Here is an 18,146-nt window from a genome sequence, read left to right on the forward strand (position 1 = left end):
GCTAAGTGAGCAAACAAACTGTGAGAGCCCACGGAGCTCTTCTGACTCCCTGACTGAGCCAGGAAGCCCCATTTATGCTGAGCCAGACAGAGCAAGCCTAATACTTCTTAAAACAGGAGATACTTTGGAGGAGGGGGAGGAGGAAAACAATGATAGAAGTGGTCTCCTGGTAAACAAAGTGAGAGCCTTTGTAAGGGCCAACAAATAAAAATAATCTGGGAATCTCTGTTTTACTGGAAATTGAGTGTTTTCAACCCAGATTCAGGGCTGGCTTGTTTTATCACTGTGAGCCAATCACAGATGCAGTCGTGTCAGTTTCTGCATGTATTTTTCCCTTCCAGTTCTGTGCTGGAGTTGAAGCCATCAAAATGCTAGTATGATCTATACCAGTCGTCTCCAAAGTTTTTAACTGTGCATTCTATGAGTAAAAAATTTATCAGCCCACATCTCCTCTTTCTACATAGCTATAAATTATATGCATGCACTACTACTTGGCTAATGCATCATGCACATTATAAAATATTACTCATATAAATTAAAAGATGAGACAAAAATATAAATAGAAATTCCAGCATTTCTTTTCAGGTCTGGACGGATCATTGTTGCATCCTCCATGGCTGGCACACCCCGGTATGGAGGTCACTGCTGTATCATGACCTTCTCCCACTTTCCTCAGTGTGACTTAATGATTTGGTCAAAGTCAGAGCATGGAGCTGTGGGCTACTTATGCTTCTCTCTGCCTCAGTTTACCTCTCCTGATGATACAGCTTATCTCTTGTTTATCTCACAGAAATACAAAGATCAATGGATGGTACACTTGACCCTAAAAGTGAGGTCATTTGTTTGGTATATTGTGTATTAATTCCTTCTAACCTGTACTGTTTTCTGGGAAAATCTTATTTCATTGAATCATGTTGATTCTTCCATTAAAATGGTGCAAATGAAGGAGTCATTTTCATCTTTGAATCGTGGAATTCTGGCAGTTGTAGGAATCTTAGTTGTGACCTCTAGCCTAGTTTTTACCCAGTGACACAGGGAAAATGAGCCATAAAGACGATAGGAGATTTCTTGATATGGCAGATAATCCTTGTTGCCTGCAAAACTGACCTTTCCTCCTTTTTTCTAATTTTGTTTACCCTCTTCTGAGTGGCCACATGCTTGAAGGCAGGCTGGGCTCCCTCTTCTGCCCCAGGGAGTGTATCTTGATTAGGCTAAGTCAGTCATGGAAATTGTATTCATGAGCCTTGCTAAGTGATTGGGTTTATGCTTAGGCACAGGGCATGGTCCGCCCAAACTTCTTAGAAATTTCTTTCAGTTTACAAAAGGGAGACAACTGGTAGATATTTCTTTGTTGTCTCTGGATCTCATGATCTATGCGTGACGTGGATCCTTCAAGTAGCCACCTGAGGAGTACGGAGGGACAACCTGTCCAGGATGCATGGCAGGGTAGAGAAATGGTCACCAGTCACAGAGCTGTCAACTTCAACACAGTGGGGCTTCCATAACTCTGGGTTTTGTGAGATGAAAAATAATAAATGCCTTCATGGCTTATACCACTGTTAGTTGCATTTCCTGTTATTTGTAGCCAGATGCATTCTAACTAAAACACTTATACAAGGGGGTTAGAAATGGCACAAGAATCCAGAACTTTAAAATAGCAAGTAATATCCTGCTTGGTTTTTATTTACAAATAGCAGCTGAAAAGAATTAATTCATCCTGCATGGGAAGGGCAGTTTGTTCCTTTCATTTTAGGAACTTTAGTCTCTGTATACTTAGAAAGTTCTGGAAGAATATAAAATTATTTGATATAGGAATGTTCTTCTTCTTTGTGTCTACTGAATGTTTGACTCTGATGACATCTTGATGGGTTTCTTCTGAGAAAGCTTAATATTGAGCTTCCCATTCAGGGATACCCGGTTACAGTACAAATTTCATCTACTGGCAAATAAAACTTGCCTACGGAGACCCCGGGCCAACAGTCTCTCAGTGAATTAGTGGCAAAACGCCTGAGTGTGGAATCGGGGTGGTTGTATGTTCAAACTAAAACTCCATTTGCCGCTGGTCCAAGCTGCCTTTGCTGCTGCTGCTTAGTGGGGACACTCAGAAATAACCCAGAAGCTTATAAAGGTAATGAGTGTTTTCAAATCACCCATAGACGCCCATAGTAAATGGAAAGCTTTTGTCAACATCTTTAATGGCTTCAGTTGGTAAATTATTAACAGAATATATGTGGAGTCCTCAGCATTTCAAATACATTTCCTTTCTGAACAGGAACATTGGAGAACACTGTCTCTCCTGCCAACTTGCAAGCTGCAGGTGCCTACTCTCCCTCCCGTTTCCCTTCCTCCCTCTCTCAGGTGGTGTGGAGTCTTCTTCTCTTACTCAAGGGGCTTCTCCTCACACGGCTGAGGGCTCTTCGCTTCTCATGCATGCTTACCCTTGTCCAGGCCCTGTCATGTGATTAGTTTCATTCCATTCAACTCCTTTCCTGGTATGTGGGGGAAAGATCACAATTTGAAAAAAAAAAAAAAAAAAAAAAAGCAAAACTGGATTCCGGTTAAGAATCTGCCACTTACTAACTTATTAACTTTTAGTAAATCGCTTAACTTCTCTCAGCCTTGTTTTCTTCACCTGTAAATCGGGAATAGTCCACGTCCACGGGGACTGTTGTCTGCCTCTCATATGTGTCAGAATTAAGTGATCCTCGTGGAGAGTCTGTGAACCTCATGATTCTCAATATTTACAAATTTTATTGCTCATGTTGATATTTTTCCTTCAAAGGAGGTTGACACACAGCCACTCAGATGTTCCAGTTCTGACTGACTCAGTAGGCTGTAAGAACAAGTCCACATGCCAATGAGTGGACTGACCCATTTGATACATTTGCTGGAAAATATAGAGTGTGTTGTGGTTTTTACACTGATGAACACTGAGAAGCTGATCCTCTTGTTATTCACAGCAACACTTCCTTACTTATACCTGGTGTGCTGGGTAATGTCCATATGCTGGGCATATTCAGTATTCAAGGTAGAAAGGGGAAAGAGTAGAGGAAGGGTGAGTGGGAGAGACAGATCATACTTTAACAAGATTTTTTTAAGAACAGTAGCTATTATATTGTTATGATTGTATATGTGGGTCAGGAGACACTATCTTGAATCGAAGACAATAAAATCTGTGGTCTATACCTGTCAGTGACTTGATGACACTGGGCAAAATATGTAAATTTTCCTCATCAATGAGATGGAAATGGGAATCGTACCTACCTATGTGTACATAGGGTTGCTGTATTAAACGGGATAATACACAAAGTAACTAATGCTCGATGACGAGGTCTCCTGTGTGTGTGTGCGTGCACATGTGTGCATACTTTCATATTACCCAGTTTTTGGTGCACTGAGAAGCTGCACGTTGAACTGATCCCTTATTGATCACTTATAAAATCACAGTCCTAGGCTGTGAGGCAATAAACTCTCAGGTGCTTAGAATCTAGATAAGAAATAGAGAAGACAAGGGCCCAGAAAATATGGAAGAGTATGGATGGAAAGTAAGTAAAGATGCTAAATACAGACCATCATTGGCTGTGAATCCTGAACAGAACACGTTCCCTGAGACCTGAAAAATTCACGGAAGTTGTGCCTCTTAGGCTGGATTGTGGAGAAGGGCTATGTTTTGAATTGGGGAAGACAGTCCAGGTGTCAGATCATCGGAAGCAAGACGTGCCAAGGAAGCAGGAAGAAACCCAGACGAACAAGAACCGCCAGCAAGTGCAGACTGGCTGGGTAGCAAAGATTAGTTGAGCGTTCTTTTCATGGATGCCACCATTGGCTCCAACACCAATGGAGTCTACCTGCTCATTGCTCATAAATTCTTGCTTCTTAGGACAGCAGCTTTGATGAACAGTGCTTGGGGACACCTCATTAGTACGTGATACACACTGTGGCCTGGCCTTTCGCTTTGTAAAGAATTACCTGTTGGGGTGCCTGGGCGGCTCAGTCAGTTGAGTGTTGGACTCTTGATTTTGGCTCAGGTCACCCATGGTCTTGCAGTTGTGGGATTGAACCCCACGTCTGGCTCTGCGCTCACTGCGGAGTCTGCTTGAGAATCTCTCTCTCCCTGTCCCTCTGCCCCTCACCCCTCCAAAATGAATAAATAAAATTAAAAAAAAAATTTACCTGTTGCTCAACAACACTTACTGGGTGGTTTTGGTGTGCTAGGCATCAAGGAAGGTTAGAAAGAAAGTAGAGAGCATGCAAGCTACCTGGCCAGATCATTCTAATTATGCACATGGGATAAAACACACATGTAAAGAGAAGCCATCTTGATAAAATAGGATAGCTGCATGTGTTAAGAAAGAATGTCTTCCTGAGAAACAGCATAATAGAAATAGAACACTGGGTGACATTCCCTGTTGTCAGCACAGGTGGAGTTGTTATGAAGTCGGTGTGTGTGCAGAGCAGCATTTGGGAAACCTGAAATCATGATTTGACTGTACTTTGCCTGCAGTGCAGAGGCCCGCTCGGTGTTGGCGAGCAGTCGGCATGCCGCACTATTTCCTGTTTGCCTGTCAGGTTACCCATCGTATTCTTATCTTGCTCTATCAAAGCAGGCATGATGTGTTCAATGATTTCTTCTTTTTAATCCTCTTGCTCGTCTTCTTTTTTAATTCATGCAATGTATGTCTCCACTTATTCCTCCTTAGCCTGACTCTTGGTGTAAGTTGGACGATTTCTCTGCCCCATGACTGATGATTCTTTCTCCTCAGGACTTTCACAGTGTTCTGGAGGAGGACCTCTGGATGCTCCCTGCTTCTTGCTACGTGTTTGGGCAGACAGCACCCCGAGAGGCGAGTTGGCTCCATCTGCGATTTGGAATTACGTGAAGAGAAAATATAAGGGGATACGAAAACCATGGTGACAATCTTGGAAAATGAGATTAAGTCACAGCTGTATAAGTTTTTTTATGTGCTCTTACACACAACTGATAGCAACAAAGAGAGCCACCTGTTTCCAGTCAGACACTGCCAAATCTTTCAAAAGGTGAGGAGGAAAGACCGTTGGGGGTGGTTCCAGAGGAGCTCCCACCGGCGTGAGCTCCCTGGACCAGGGACTGGGACTCTTTACTTCTGTGGCCTAGGACCACGCTTGACGTGTCTCAGGTGACCGCTTAGAGCTTTGTGGACATGAATAAATGAACAAAGTCCAAAAGGCCTTTATTGATTGGAGGTCGCTTCAAGCAGAGGCACAGTCTCTGAAGCCGAGCTTCCAGATTTAGCAGAGAATCATTTGGGCTCTGCATTGTCCCTGGACCCATCTCAAGTTCTGGTACTTTGGTGTTTCCTCTGGAACAAAACCACTGTTTAGACCTGAAACCACAAAGTGCCTGTGCGGCTTCTGCTCGAGAAATACTGTTGGTGGCTACAATGTCTTTTTCTTCCCAGAGTCTTCTTCTCTCATACTCCTTGCTATTCATATTAGACTTCACCTTAAAATACCTTCAGAATTTTAACATTTACATTTTTTATATGAATTACAGCACTTAGCATGTGAAGCATTCAAAATCCATACCTATTTATTTTCTGGGTAAAAGATGCATAATTTCTCCTAGGACTAAATAGAAAAAAAAAAAATAGAAGAAAATTCACATTGTAACTTTGTCATGGTAATGTCCTTGGGGCTATTGCTATTTTTAAGAAAAAAAAAAGAAAGATCTGTTTGTCTCATGGTCTAAGTAAGAATGGACAGGGGATACAGGCACTTTCTTCGACTGCAAAGGAATCACAGTATGTGTCATTCAAACATTTTTTTCTCTCTCTCCTTTCTATCACCCAAAGAATAGAAGAGAACGAAACAAAAACTCTAAAAACAAAACAACAACTCACAACAGTAGGGGCATCGACAATGAAAACAACAATGAACATGAGGATTTAGGTGGAATGGTACCAAAATTAGATCAGCAAATGAGATTTGAGAATTTCATGTGGCTTATATAATTCTAAGGAAGAGAAGTTTTATATGTTGCTATCAAAGGAAAGTAGGAGAGGAAAAAAAGAAGAAAAGAGAAAAAAAGCAAAGCAAAGCAAAAACTCTGTGTCTGGGCCACTCTTCTCAGCAGGGACACCATGAGCATTTGGGGTAAGGTGGTCAGTCATATTTTACAAATACAATAAAAAAATTCTGATAGAGACTGAAAATCGGTTGGATTCCTCTTGATTAATTGTACATTTTATCCCCACTTCCAAAATTCCTAATGTTTTAAACTTTTTAAAAAGAGGATTTCTTCCTGTTATAGTTTATAAATGTCTCAAAGTGTGGGTGTATGGCAAACCATTCCAAATTTACCCTCAGAGAAATATTCTTTAATTTTGACTGTTCCGGTTCTCCATTTGACTTTTGCATGAGAATCCTCAAGCTCTCTCTGCTCTTCTGGCTTTAAACACACACTCTCTCTGGGTAAACTAATTCATACTCATGGCTTCATTGCTGTTGATGGCCCAGTTTTTACACCCGTCACTGACATTTCAACTACTCTTCAGCCCCATATTGTAAGCAGGGGTAAGAAATCTGAATTTAGACCTATTTTCCTCATCCAAGAAAAATAGGATAAAAATCGAACTCAACTACTTTTCTCTAGCTCTTTTAATAAAGTCAATGACACCATCATTTATTGAGTTTCTTTTTTTTTTTTTAAGATTTTATTTATTTATTCGACAGAGAGAGAGACAGCCAGTGAGAGAGGGAGCACAAGCAGGGGAAGTGGGAGAGGAAGAAGCAGGCTCACAGGGAGGAGCCTGATGTGGGGCTTGATCCCATAACGCGGGGATCACGCCCTGAGCCGAAGGCAGACGCTTAACCGCTGTGCCACCCAGGCGCCCCATTTATTGAGTTTCTTAATTTCACAAATGTGAGTGTCTGTTTTATACCGATTATACTAAGTTCTAGTATCAAACAGGCAGAGTCCCCAATCTCATGGAGTATTATAGTCCAGGGGTAGAAACGTACTAGTAAAATAATCACGCAAACGTATAATGACTACTAGAGATAAAGACCATGGACAAACTACAGATTCTTACAAGTGAATAATATAAATACCTCAGTAAAAATGACTTTCAAGCCTGTATTTCCTTTACTCCCATATTTAATCAGTCACTGAGACCTATTGGCTGCACCCCTATTTTTAAAGTTGCGGCTCTGTTGGGGGCCTTCTATTTCTGACATTCGGATTATTCCAATTGCATCCTCACTGGACTCTGTCTACTGCAGACCATCAGCATAGAGTTGCCATGTTAATATTCTTCGGTGTTCATTCTATCACATCACTCTCCAGTTTGAGTATCGTCAGTGGTCCGCTAAAGCCTATGGAATCAACTTCAGGCAGATTTCTTTGCCTGAATGCTTTCACTGGACTCATTCAAAACATTTCTCTCACTACCTCCTGATTCAGCTTTACTTGTGCTGTTCTCCACACCTAGTGCTGCCTTCCTTCTCTTCATTAACTTGCTATTTCTTGAAGTCCATGATTTTCAAATTGTGAACCTTGAAGGGAGGGGAAACATAGGGAGGAGTATGGGAAGTGTAGAGGGTGAGAGCTGGGCTCTGTTCTTACGGCTTTACATTGGATTTCTGTGTAAGATTTCACTGGAAGAAAAGGGTTCCAACGTGAAAAAGCACTTGAAGATCTATGTAGCATTGAAGTTTCCAATTAAGACTCATCTTTTCCCAGGAGTTGTTCCTTTCTTTACTAAGCCTTTCTCTTCCACATTGACTTTTCCCTCTACCCTCGACACTGTGCTCCTGGGTGTGATGCACTTGCTTACCTATTGCCTTGCGTTGTACTTTTAATAAATTGGCCTCCTTGAACCCTATCTTTATACTTCTTTTGCATTCCCCTGGTATGTGCTTTATCTTGGTATAAATGGGTGAATAAACCAACAACACGTGAATACTCAATGGTTATGTTAGCTAGTGGAAAATTTCTGTTTCTAAAATTATGTTTTCAATCTATTCTCCATTTTTGGCAACAAAGTAAATAGAAATAATATCAAAAGTGACATTCTCCCTGGGTTCTCATGCTATATGAGGGTGAATCTACATAGATGGTTAAGAAATAAAGGTGAGAGAGGGCTGGTGAGAAGATCTGAGAATGTTCTTTCTGAAACTCCTCATTCACTGGGATTGACCTCCTGCCCTGCTCTGTCCTCTTCACTCCCCCCAAAGTTTACATGGGCCTATTGGCTAATCTGTGACATGGAGTTTCAAACTTTGTATCTTACTTCCCTTAGGTCAGAATGGAAATCTCTTGTAAGTCCAAGGTCTAATTTGGTCAATTGTAATAATATGAGTTTAATTGGATCACAAATATTGTTAGCACTTATTATTCAAGCCTATTCCTGAACTATGAGAGGACACTGATCTATCCCAAATTCCCAACTGGGAACAAACAACAAAGAGAACAAGTCCCTGCAGTGGCTTCTCCACGGAGCCCAAAAACCCACATCTGATAAGCTATGTAATTTGCTATAGCAATTTGTGCCAAAAATAAAGGCACACTTTTGCAGAGTTGCACATTTCTAAGAAAAACCGAACTCCGCCTCATGCTAATCCAGCTCCTTTTCTTTCTCTTTCGAACTTGATGTTCATGGCTAAAATATACCAGGTTGCGTCTTAGTCCCATACATCTATTCTGCTGGCGGCCCTTGGCCAAATGGCGAGGCCCATCCACTCCCAGTGCCCCCAGGCCTCTCTTGCTGTCACACTGAAACATGAAGGGTGAGCAAAGGCAACAGCAGTGGTCTGTTTTACAACACCCCAATAACATGATGTCTTTAACAGCACAGCAGATTCTTGGCTGATGGCCCTGGTTAAAGGAAGAGAGGCACAGAATCTTCGAAGTCATCAATTTTAATGAGCACTGCAACTATTCCAGTGAACTAGATCCCTTTATTTTTGTTTGCTTGACAAAGAAACCTGATACATCCAAGACATTTATTCCTTTTTAGTTCAGCACCAGGACAGGAACTCGTTTTTTTCACCACCAGTATTAAGCCCCCAGTGGTGATAAAAATTCCTGTGCAGAGTTTTGGAGGCAAAGAATAAAAGAAGCTACAAGGGGTGAGGGGAGCCCCCCCAAAATACAAACTTCTGAAAAAAATTCAGACTTTTGTTGGCTCAGAGGTTAAACGTGAATTGTTTAAGTTCCCTTTCAAAGTTGGAGTCGGCCTACGTATTTCATAAGCTTGAATAGTTTTGTGGAAGTTAAAACAGAAATAAGAAATTTCATCTGCATTTTCAAAGGCAAGGAATACTCAGTGCTGTTTGGGGGGTGTTTGTGTGTGTGTGTGTGTGTGTGTGTGTGTGTAAGAAATGAGCAGATAAATAAAGCCAGAAGCAGATGAGAATTTGCCTAATTTATTTACAACTTAATGAATTAAAATATTTTGAAGGAATATTCTGAATTTTCTGGGCAAGTCACACTGGCGGTACTAAGTAATTCCTAAGGTTCATAGTGAGATAAACAACAGGTAAATCGCTCGAGATGTTTGTGTATCAGAGAAAACAACAACCTGGCTTTTGCTTCTAATCTTTTTCATCTTTGTGCAAACTCGCTGAACTCTCATTCCAGATCTGAAGGCAAAAGGCAGGCATTTGTTTTAACTCCTTAAGTAAACTCGAGTTCTGGAATCGTTAAAGTTGAAAGTCCTTGTACAATCGCTAAATTACACTGCTCATTAGTAAGGGATTCATAGCAAGGACAAGCTCTGCCATTGCTTATGACTTTTTCAATCAAAAGAAAAATCCTCCTCTTCTCTGTTAAAAAATTCTTTAAGTACAGGGGAAAAAAACAACTCAGAAAAAAATTACGCAAATGGCAAGGTAGTGACAGGGCATCTATCAAAGTGGCTCTGGAAATTCCAATTTTTAAAGTGCTATAAAAATATCATTATTAATGATGATTGACTGGGTTTTCAGAGCCAAGAGATTTCAAGGCTGCTAAGTTAGAGTGGAGTGCAAAAGCGGGGGTGCTAAAATGGCTTCAGGGTTCCCTCACTTTGTTTCTTCATTGATTTTTAAGTAACATGCGAGCACACTCAAATTGATGATTTTCATTTTGAATTAGTTTGGCCTCTGTCATGGAGAGACTTCCATCTTTTCCTGAGTGTCAGTGTCTAATTCATCTTCATCAAGTCCCCAGCAGGAAGATTTGGATCTTATTACTTTTTGTTTTACAGTTTTATCCTTTACAGGAAATTGGGACACGGAGAAAAAGAGAGAGGAATCTACCCGCTTTTTCAGTAAACTTACCCAACGGGAGAAGAAGCACCTTCCCCCGTGGACCTCATCGAAACTCCTGGATGGGGCCGTCCCAGGAGGTGGGAGAGTTGAGACCATAATCCAGTACTCCCTTCAGATGTTTTTTTTGTTTGCCTGTTTGTTTTTGTTTCTTTCAGATTGCTGAAGAGTCTTAGCTCCTGGTCTTTGTAAATTGGATACCTTGTACCTGTGGTCTTTATGGACCTAGATGTTCTCTCCATTTTACAGATGGGGAGATTAAGCCTAGAGAAAACACATTACAGCACTGGCAAAACTGTATTAGGTTTCGATATGGGTAACTGTTTCCGGGAAATTCTTCGAGTTTTGCACTGTTTTCAGTCACTGCCAAGACTGGGGAAAATGACAAGGATGGTTTAGTAAAGCGTAACTAAAATGTGCTTGAAGAACCTTACAGAAAGATAGTCTTGTTTAGTGTTTAGATAAGGCCCAAGGTCCAATTTGGGGAACTTCTTTAAGGACGCAGGGAAAAACATGTCAACACTGACAAACCAATTTTTGACTGAGCAAAAATCAGTCTTTTCCTTTCTACCCCTGAAAGCTTCTTAACTCTCAACCCTCTGTTTTTAGCTGCGAGCCTTGTTGCACCGGGTCTGAAGACTCATGCATTCTCCAGGCCTCTGCGAAGACACCGGTTTGTCCTTTGACCATGTGCCAAAGATGGAAAAAAAGAAGAGCTTCAGCAACTGTGAACCAGGAAATTTTTTGTTTGTTTGTTTTTTTAAAACGAGATTTGCCAACCTCGCCAAGAAATGTTGTCTAAGTTACAGACTGTCAGTCTTTATAATCACTCTTCCTTCTTTTTCTTTTCTGAATCCCGCATTTTCACGGAGGGTAGATAATCTTTGGCATTATCCTCATTGGCTCAGCTTAGCTCTCAGTCCCTTGGGGTCCTGCTGACTCTATAAACTTTCAACTTCTAAATCCAGGGCTGGCTCACCCAGGAAAGGAAAAGGCAAATTGAACAATAAAATTCAAGCTGTAGCTTCCGTTGTGACTCAAGAGCAGAAAATGTTTTTAATGTCCAAGAGCACATAAGTGCCATTAATCACCAAGAATTTATTATTTCTCATTGAGGGCCCCAAAGAAACACCATTTTGCCCAACTCCCTTATTATCTGGAATTTGAAAAGCTTTTCAAAACTAATTACCTGATTGAATATTTACCTAGGGTTGAACACTTCAGAAGTTCTTTCATAGAAATTATATATGCCAAAAAAGAGAAAGTAGCATTTTTTCTTCCTTTCTTTTCTTTTTCATTTCTCCCTTGTGTTTCTCTTCCTTTCCTTAGTGACCCTTGCTGTGTCAGCCTTTCTATGCATGATCAGTTCCCTGTGATCTATGGAAAACTCCCACCTCAGGAATTTGAAGCCTGTGGTAAGTCTTTTTAGTTTTTGAGTCCAGGCTATGGATAATTTTTGTTTTGAGAAAGCCTTAGAGGCTTGTAATATAGTCACATTTTTTTATTTTTTGAACTGCATAAATAAGTTAGACCTTCTTGGGGAAGGGATTTTTGCAGGCATAAGGTCAGGATACTTTTCTATTGTTTCTCTGAAATATTAAGTATTATTTTGGTGTTCACACAATAAATTGATAGGATCCTCCGTCCCTCCCTTCCTCCCTTCTCTTCCTTTCCTTTCCTTCCTCTTTCTTTTCTTTTTTCTTTTCTTTCTTTCTTTCTTTCTTTCTTTCTTTCTTTCTTTCTTTCCTCTTTCTTCCTTCCTTCCTCCCTCCCCCCCTTTTCTTTTCTTTTCTTTTTTCTTTTCTTCTCTTTTGTTTTTCCTTCCTTCCTTCCTTCCTTCCTTCCTTCCTTCCTTCCTTCCTTCCTTCCTTCCTTCCTCCCTCCCTCCCTCCCTCCCACCCTCCCTTCCTTCTTTTCCTTTCTTTCCTTTTCTTTCTTTCTTTCTTTCTTTCTTTCTTTCTTTCTTTCTTTCTTTCTTTCTTCTGATGTTCCTAGTGCAGTAAAGTAACATTGCAAGAACGTTATAAATTCATTTGTTGGAATTCTTAGACTACATTAGAATAGTTGATTTGGGGAACCTAAGTAAATATGTACCATAACCCATGTTTCTCATTTCACGTGGAAGAGAGCTGCATTTACTTTCATGCATACAGGTCATATCAAAAGCTTATGTTAAAAAATAGGGGCACCTGGGTAGCGCAGTCGTTAAAGCGTCTGCCTTCGGCTCAGGGCGTGGTCCTGGCGTTCCGGGATCGAGTCCCACATCGGGCTCCTCCGCTGGGAGCCTGCTTCTTCCTCTCCCACTCCCCCTGCTGTGTTCCCTCTCTCGCTGGCTGTCTCTGTCAAATAAATAAATAAAATCTTTAAAAAAAAAAAAAAAAGAAAAGCTTATGTTAAAAAATAGAAGCTTCAAATTCATTCTCTGATCTTGGGGGACATAACTTCTTGAGATAGTGAGACGACAGTTAAACTAGAGTATTTAAGGTGCAAGGAAGAGTTTTAAAAAGGTTTCTTTTTCTGGGTTAGGATGAACAATTTTAATAGTGCAGAACATTGTAATCTCATGTGCTCCACCCCAATAGGGAACTGATGGAGGAAGACCACCGCATCTGTTGAAAGCCTGTGGTCTGCCGGGCTCCGTGTATACTCTCCCCACAGCCCTACAAGGTAGGCATAGTTATCCCTATTTCACAGATGAAGAAACAGAGGCTCAGAGGGCTTAGGTGATTTAACCAATGTCAAAAACGTAATAAATAGCAGCACTAGGAAGATCTACGTGACTCCAAATCCATGCTTTTTTCCATTAAAACCTATTGCTTCCAGTAGGTGAGAAGGCTAATTTAACGTCTAGCATTACTGCCTATCCGCACAGGTAAATATGCACAGAGAATACTAACTCTTTCAGTGGTCTGCCAACTAGAGGTGGGGGAGGCCATTGCCTTCGGCTAACCCATCTCTCTAAGAATCTTGAGGATGAGCAAAGTGTCTTCTTTTTCTCACTGTATTGCCTGAATTTCAGCCAGTTGCCAACTGTTCAGGCTGAGGGGATCAAGTATACGCACACACTATTATATCAGGTGCAGTGAAATAAATAGAATCAGCCTGAGCTTTCCTATGATCTTTAGTTGGGGTCTTTTTATAAGGCGTTGAGTCAAGACAACCTCAACTGACGGGATCAGAACAAGTTCTTGGTGGGATAGAAGTGGTTCTGGCCCTAAGTGTAGTTGTAAATTATTTTCTGGGATACAGGCTTCCCTTTCAGAGCTTTTGTCTCTATTATGGAAATTCCTCTCCCGTCAGCACACTGAACCTTCATACTCTTTCCACTTTCCCCTTAACACAATCTGATCTGGCGAGCTATCACCTGGAAAGAATCTAATCAATTATATCATTACTTGCAGGAATGACTCTGATGGTGGAATTTCAAGAATCAAGGGAAGCAAGTGAAGATGAAACTTCAAAGCAGCAGAGGTTTCTTAACACCCTTCGATGTTTAGGACATAAGTGACCACTTATTCATGAGCCATTCATGGGTGAGACTGATCCTGGAGGTTGATGGAGGACAGCTAATGTAGGTGGCTGAAAGGTGCTTGACCAGAGTGTGCCTTTGAAAAAAGACAAAAAACAAACGAAAAAACCCCCAAACCCAAGAGTCCTTTTGCTGGCATGTTGTTGCTCTGTTATCTTCCAAGTCATTCTACTGTGGACTCTGGCATTTGGATTGAAGCTGACAGTGGGGGTGGGGGCATTGGGGGTGGGGGTGGGTGGGTGGAAGCGTTTTCTTTCCTGTAGCTGGGCTATCAGCCTCTCTAGAGGAAGGCCAAGATGATTCCTTTAGTCATTGTAACTTGGTCAGAGATCCTTCCTGGGGGAGAAAGAATGATTATGAAGACTGACGGCCTAGGCAATGCAGTAGAAAAATGCAGCACCTTTTTAAAAAAGTAGTCCACTGACTGACTGTGATGCCAGTAGGATCTGAGGAGGTTTTCCTAAAGCTGTTTCCATATCTGTTGCTTTATTGAAGTCCAAAACTTTTGGTTGTGGAGTTCGGGAAGTTTCCTGGAGTGCCAGCAATTTACCTCCCCTCTTACTTACTGTAGATACCTAGGGCAGAAGGACATGGCCAATTTATAGCATGATCCATGGTATATAAAAACATTTTCTAAGAAGGAGCTTTCTTTTACAGCCATTTCAGAAGCACTACTATTTTATCTAGAAGGTGAAGAAATACTGAGAGCAAAGCCACTGCTGCAATCTGTGGCAGGGTAGGTAGATGATATGTCTCGTTTGTGCTTGAGGGGTTGGCCAACAATGTTTGTGGTAATTATACCTGGCTTCTTGCTTAAAGGAGAAGGTGAAAGGGCTTGAGGAACACGTCTGTATACTCCACACTGTGAGAAGGATGTGTCGAGGACTAACACAAAAAATAAGTCAGATGAAAAAAATAAGGAGGAGGAGAAAGGAAATCTTTGTCAACAAGTAGATGTGATGAATTAAGTGGATTTCCCATTGGTAGGAATTAGGCTTATTCACTCTTCTCTTTGATTTGGTTTTTATATTTGCATCCTTCTGTTAGGACATTGCTCTAGTTGTTTTCTATCCCTTTCTCTGAGTGTGCCTACCACTACTGGGTTGTGAACTACATGAGGGTAGGTGTTCTCTTTTTTTGTATCCTTAGCATCAAGCTGGATACAGAATAGTGTCACAACAAGTGACTAATGAATGGCTGAAATTATTTTTTATATTATAGAATTTTAATTCTAAAACAGTCACTTCTCTGGGAATGGGACACCCCTGTGGGTCATCTCGGACAATTTAGGGGGTGAGTAGAACCAACAAGCTGACCTGAGTAGGGCTAGATTTTTGACTAGTTGAGGAACATAACCTCTTTTACCATAAACTGACAATCTGAAACATGAATATGGTGAATTTAGCCAAAGATGATACCTCGAGGCAAAGAAGGGTGCACAAAATTGGAGACTATCCCAAGAACAAGATTCCAGAAAAAGACATGCTCCTAGCAGGGCTGGCTTCCTGGGAGTGCAGCCTGTGTAGTCGCATGGAATTCTGTAGTCAGAGGGCCTGGCATGTGGTCTGTGGTGTCCTAATGCAGTCTTGAAATTCTTAATAATTTTTGAACAGAGACCCACGAGTTCACTTTACATTGGGCCCTGTAAATTAGGTAGCTCGTCCTGGCTACTAATAAGGTGATGGGAGCCACAAGAGCCAAGTTCAGAGAAGCTGCACTGGCTCGTATCTGAGAACAGCAGGGGAAGAAGCAAGCACTGGTTTTAGGTAGAACTCATCTTACCTGGCCTCTGAGTGTGTTGCAGGCACTGCATAGGGCAGATTTCCCAGAAGGGTGAATGATAGGGCCACTGGTCAAGGAAGGAGAGGGATTCTCCAGGGGATGAATGTTCAGTGAGTTTAGAAGGAAGACACTTTTCTCTCTGGGGTAATGGGACAGACAAAAAGGAGGGCTTGCAGGGCTGGAAGAGTGGGATAGTCTCAGGAAGAGTGAAGACATACCTGCAAATTCACTGAAGTGCTGTGAAGGAATCTTTAGATATTTCTATTCTCTGTCCCCAGATACGGCCCCACAGGAATGCCAGACTGATCAACCTGCGAAGCCCCACACCAGGGATGGATATTAGGATGTAAGTTGTGGAAGACACTAAAAATCCACAAAACCTCACCCTCGTTTCTAAGTATACTAGATAGAAAGGAAGTCAGTAATTACATGCCAAGGAAAATAGCTAGGAAAACTCTTAGATTTCTTGACTTTTGGGGGTAATTGTTTCACATTTTGTTGTCATTAACCCATCTACTTCTCCATAGTAATAAATAATACTGTCTTAAACTGGAAGGGCCTGTGTACTTATTCTGGGCTATAACAAGAAAGGGGGGAGGTGGGTGAGTCACATTGTGCTCTGTAGAATACCCTAGGCAGAGCCTACCCTGGAAAGAAACAAATCATAGGACATAGAGTAGAAGGGCACAGCTTTTTGTTTTGTTTTGTTTTTCGAAGGTTGACTATCTGGAGCCTATAAGGACTGTGACAACTGTGACACAGCTGAGGATGAGCAAGAGGAAATTAAGCTGCATGGAAGCTTTATGAGGTTCTTCTCCTGGAGGGCAATTCCAGACATATTCAAGTAGAGGCATTATCCAGCCTCTGAGAGATTCCAAGAGATTCCTAAGCATTCAAAAAATGATGGAACTCTTAATCAAATAAAAACACACATATCATAACTATCTGATAGTGAACTCTCCGCTGGTTGGGAGGAGGTGGTCATGCATAAACCTGGTGTGGTCATGGGTCTACATGCTCCAGCTTCTCAGAGCAGGCGTCCAGCTATGATAGAGGACCTGCCAGGATCACCAACCTCACCCGATCCCTGCTACTCTGATGGTTCCTGTGGGAACAAAAGTTGTCATCACAGGATCTGCATCTCTGGGACCAGGTAGGAAAAGGAAAACATTTAAGGTTGGGTGGGACTTTTTTTGTCTTCTTCCATTTGTGGTCATGACTCTGGAAGAAGGTGGCAGGTAATAGCTGGTTATGTAGAAGGTATCTAAAGGAAAGAATTTGTCTTCTGGAACATGATAGGACTGTCAGTAGGATGAACTACTGAAAATGGAAAAGGGCACTGGATCAAAGTGGAGAACATATTTAACAAAGATGAATGGATAAAGGGCAGTGAGAAAAACCAAGACCAACTACCAAGTAGGTAATAAGGACAGTGGGCATGCCAGAGAAAGGGTTTGTATAGTGGAGGTGGTCATTAGTAATTATCACCCTTTCATTTATTCAACAAATAATAGAGATGTTCACTAAGAACAGTATGTATGGGGGCACCTGGGTGGCTCGGTCAGTTAAGCGTCAGACTTTTGATTTCAGCTCAGGTCATGATCTCAGGGTCATTGGATCAAGCCCCACATCAGGTTCCATGCTGAGCATGGAGCCTGCTTGAGATTCTCTCTCCCCCTCTCCCTTTGCCCCTTCCCTCCACTTGCTTGCTCTCTCTCTCTCAGAAAATAATATTTGTGATCTTAGGAGACTACATATGTCAACACAGAAAAGGAGGAGGCAAAAGAACTCAAAGTTTTAAAACAAAAAAAATAAACAGTGTTATTGAGAGGACTAGGTTTAATGGGATAAAACGCAGACTAAAATTATCAAGAGAAAAACGTACTTTATTAAAAAACTGATATGGGTAGAAGGAAAATAGAATTGTGCTATGTATGATGAAAGTATGCATCTAGATGGAAACAAAGGTCAAGCAAAAAAGAAGTCAACCAATTTACTGTCATTAAAATATACCACTCAGACCCTGTTGGAAGAGGAAAAATATAGATATTATGTTTTTAGGGTTAAATGTTGGTATGAAGTAATCCTTTGCAGGAATGAGAGAATTTGACTATCTTTTAGAAAATTAATTTTGATAAAATTGAAGTACTTGATAAGTGTTTCACTTTTAATGTTCACATTTTTAATCTTCAAAATGATGTCCCAGACAAGGGCAAATTGTTATTGGTCTGTAACAAGATCAAAGTAAGTATTTGGATACTTTTATAGCAATTTTTGTCATCACAACATTTTAATTTTATTTTACAAAATTAAAACTGATCCTTCATGGCAGATGTTTGAGAGGCACTATCATAGTTCATGATAACATAGAATTCAAAAAGTGTACTGCTATTTGGAATATAGCTTATTAGGAAAAGGACTCTAAAGAGAAAATGAAAGAATGGGGGAATTTGAGTATACATTTGGCTATTATTCCAATGGGACAAATAAGGGAAATTATCTCAAAAGTAGTGTGATTATATTGACTGCTTTCCTGATGAGGAAAAGG

The 18,146-nt window shown here is 41.0% G+C and overlaps 1 long non-coding RNA gene across 1 annotated transcript; it reads left to right on the forward strand.

The window, feature by feature from the left end:
- The first annotated feature begins 2,271 nt into the window (after window positions 1–2,271).
- On the forward strand, window positions 2,272–16,745 carry LOC123800428 (uncharacterized). The gene is made up of 9 exons (XR_006781917.2): window positions 2,272–2,317; window positions 4,764–5,037; window positions 10,227–10,367; window positions 10,897–11,702; window positions 12,870–12,954; window positions 13,689–13,758; window positions 14,474–14,552; window positions 15,877–15,944; window positions 16,316–16,745. It is a non-coding gene; the product is annotated as an uncharacterized LOC123800428 (long non-coding RNA).
- The last annotated feature ends 1,401 nt before the right edge of the window (window positions 16,746–18,146 follow it).

This window comes from Ursus americanus, chromosome 11 (assembly GCF_024610735.1).
Source record: "Ursus americanus isolate L20-20 chromosome 11, mUrsAme1.1.p, whole genome shotgun sequence".
NCBI lineage: Eukaryota > Metazoa > Chordata > Mammalia > Carnivora > Ursidae > Ursus > Ursus americanus.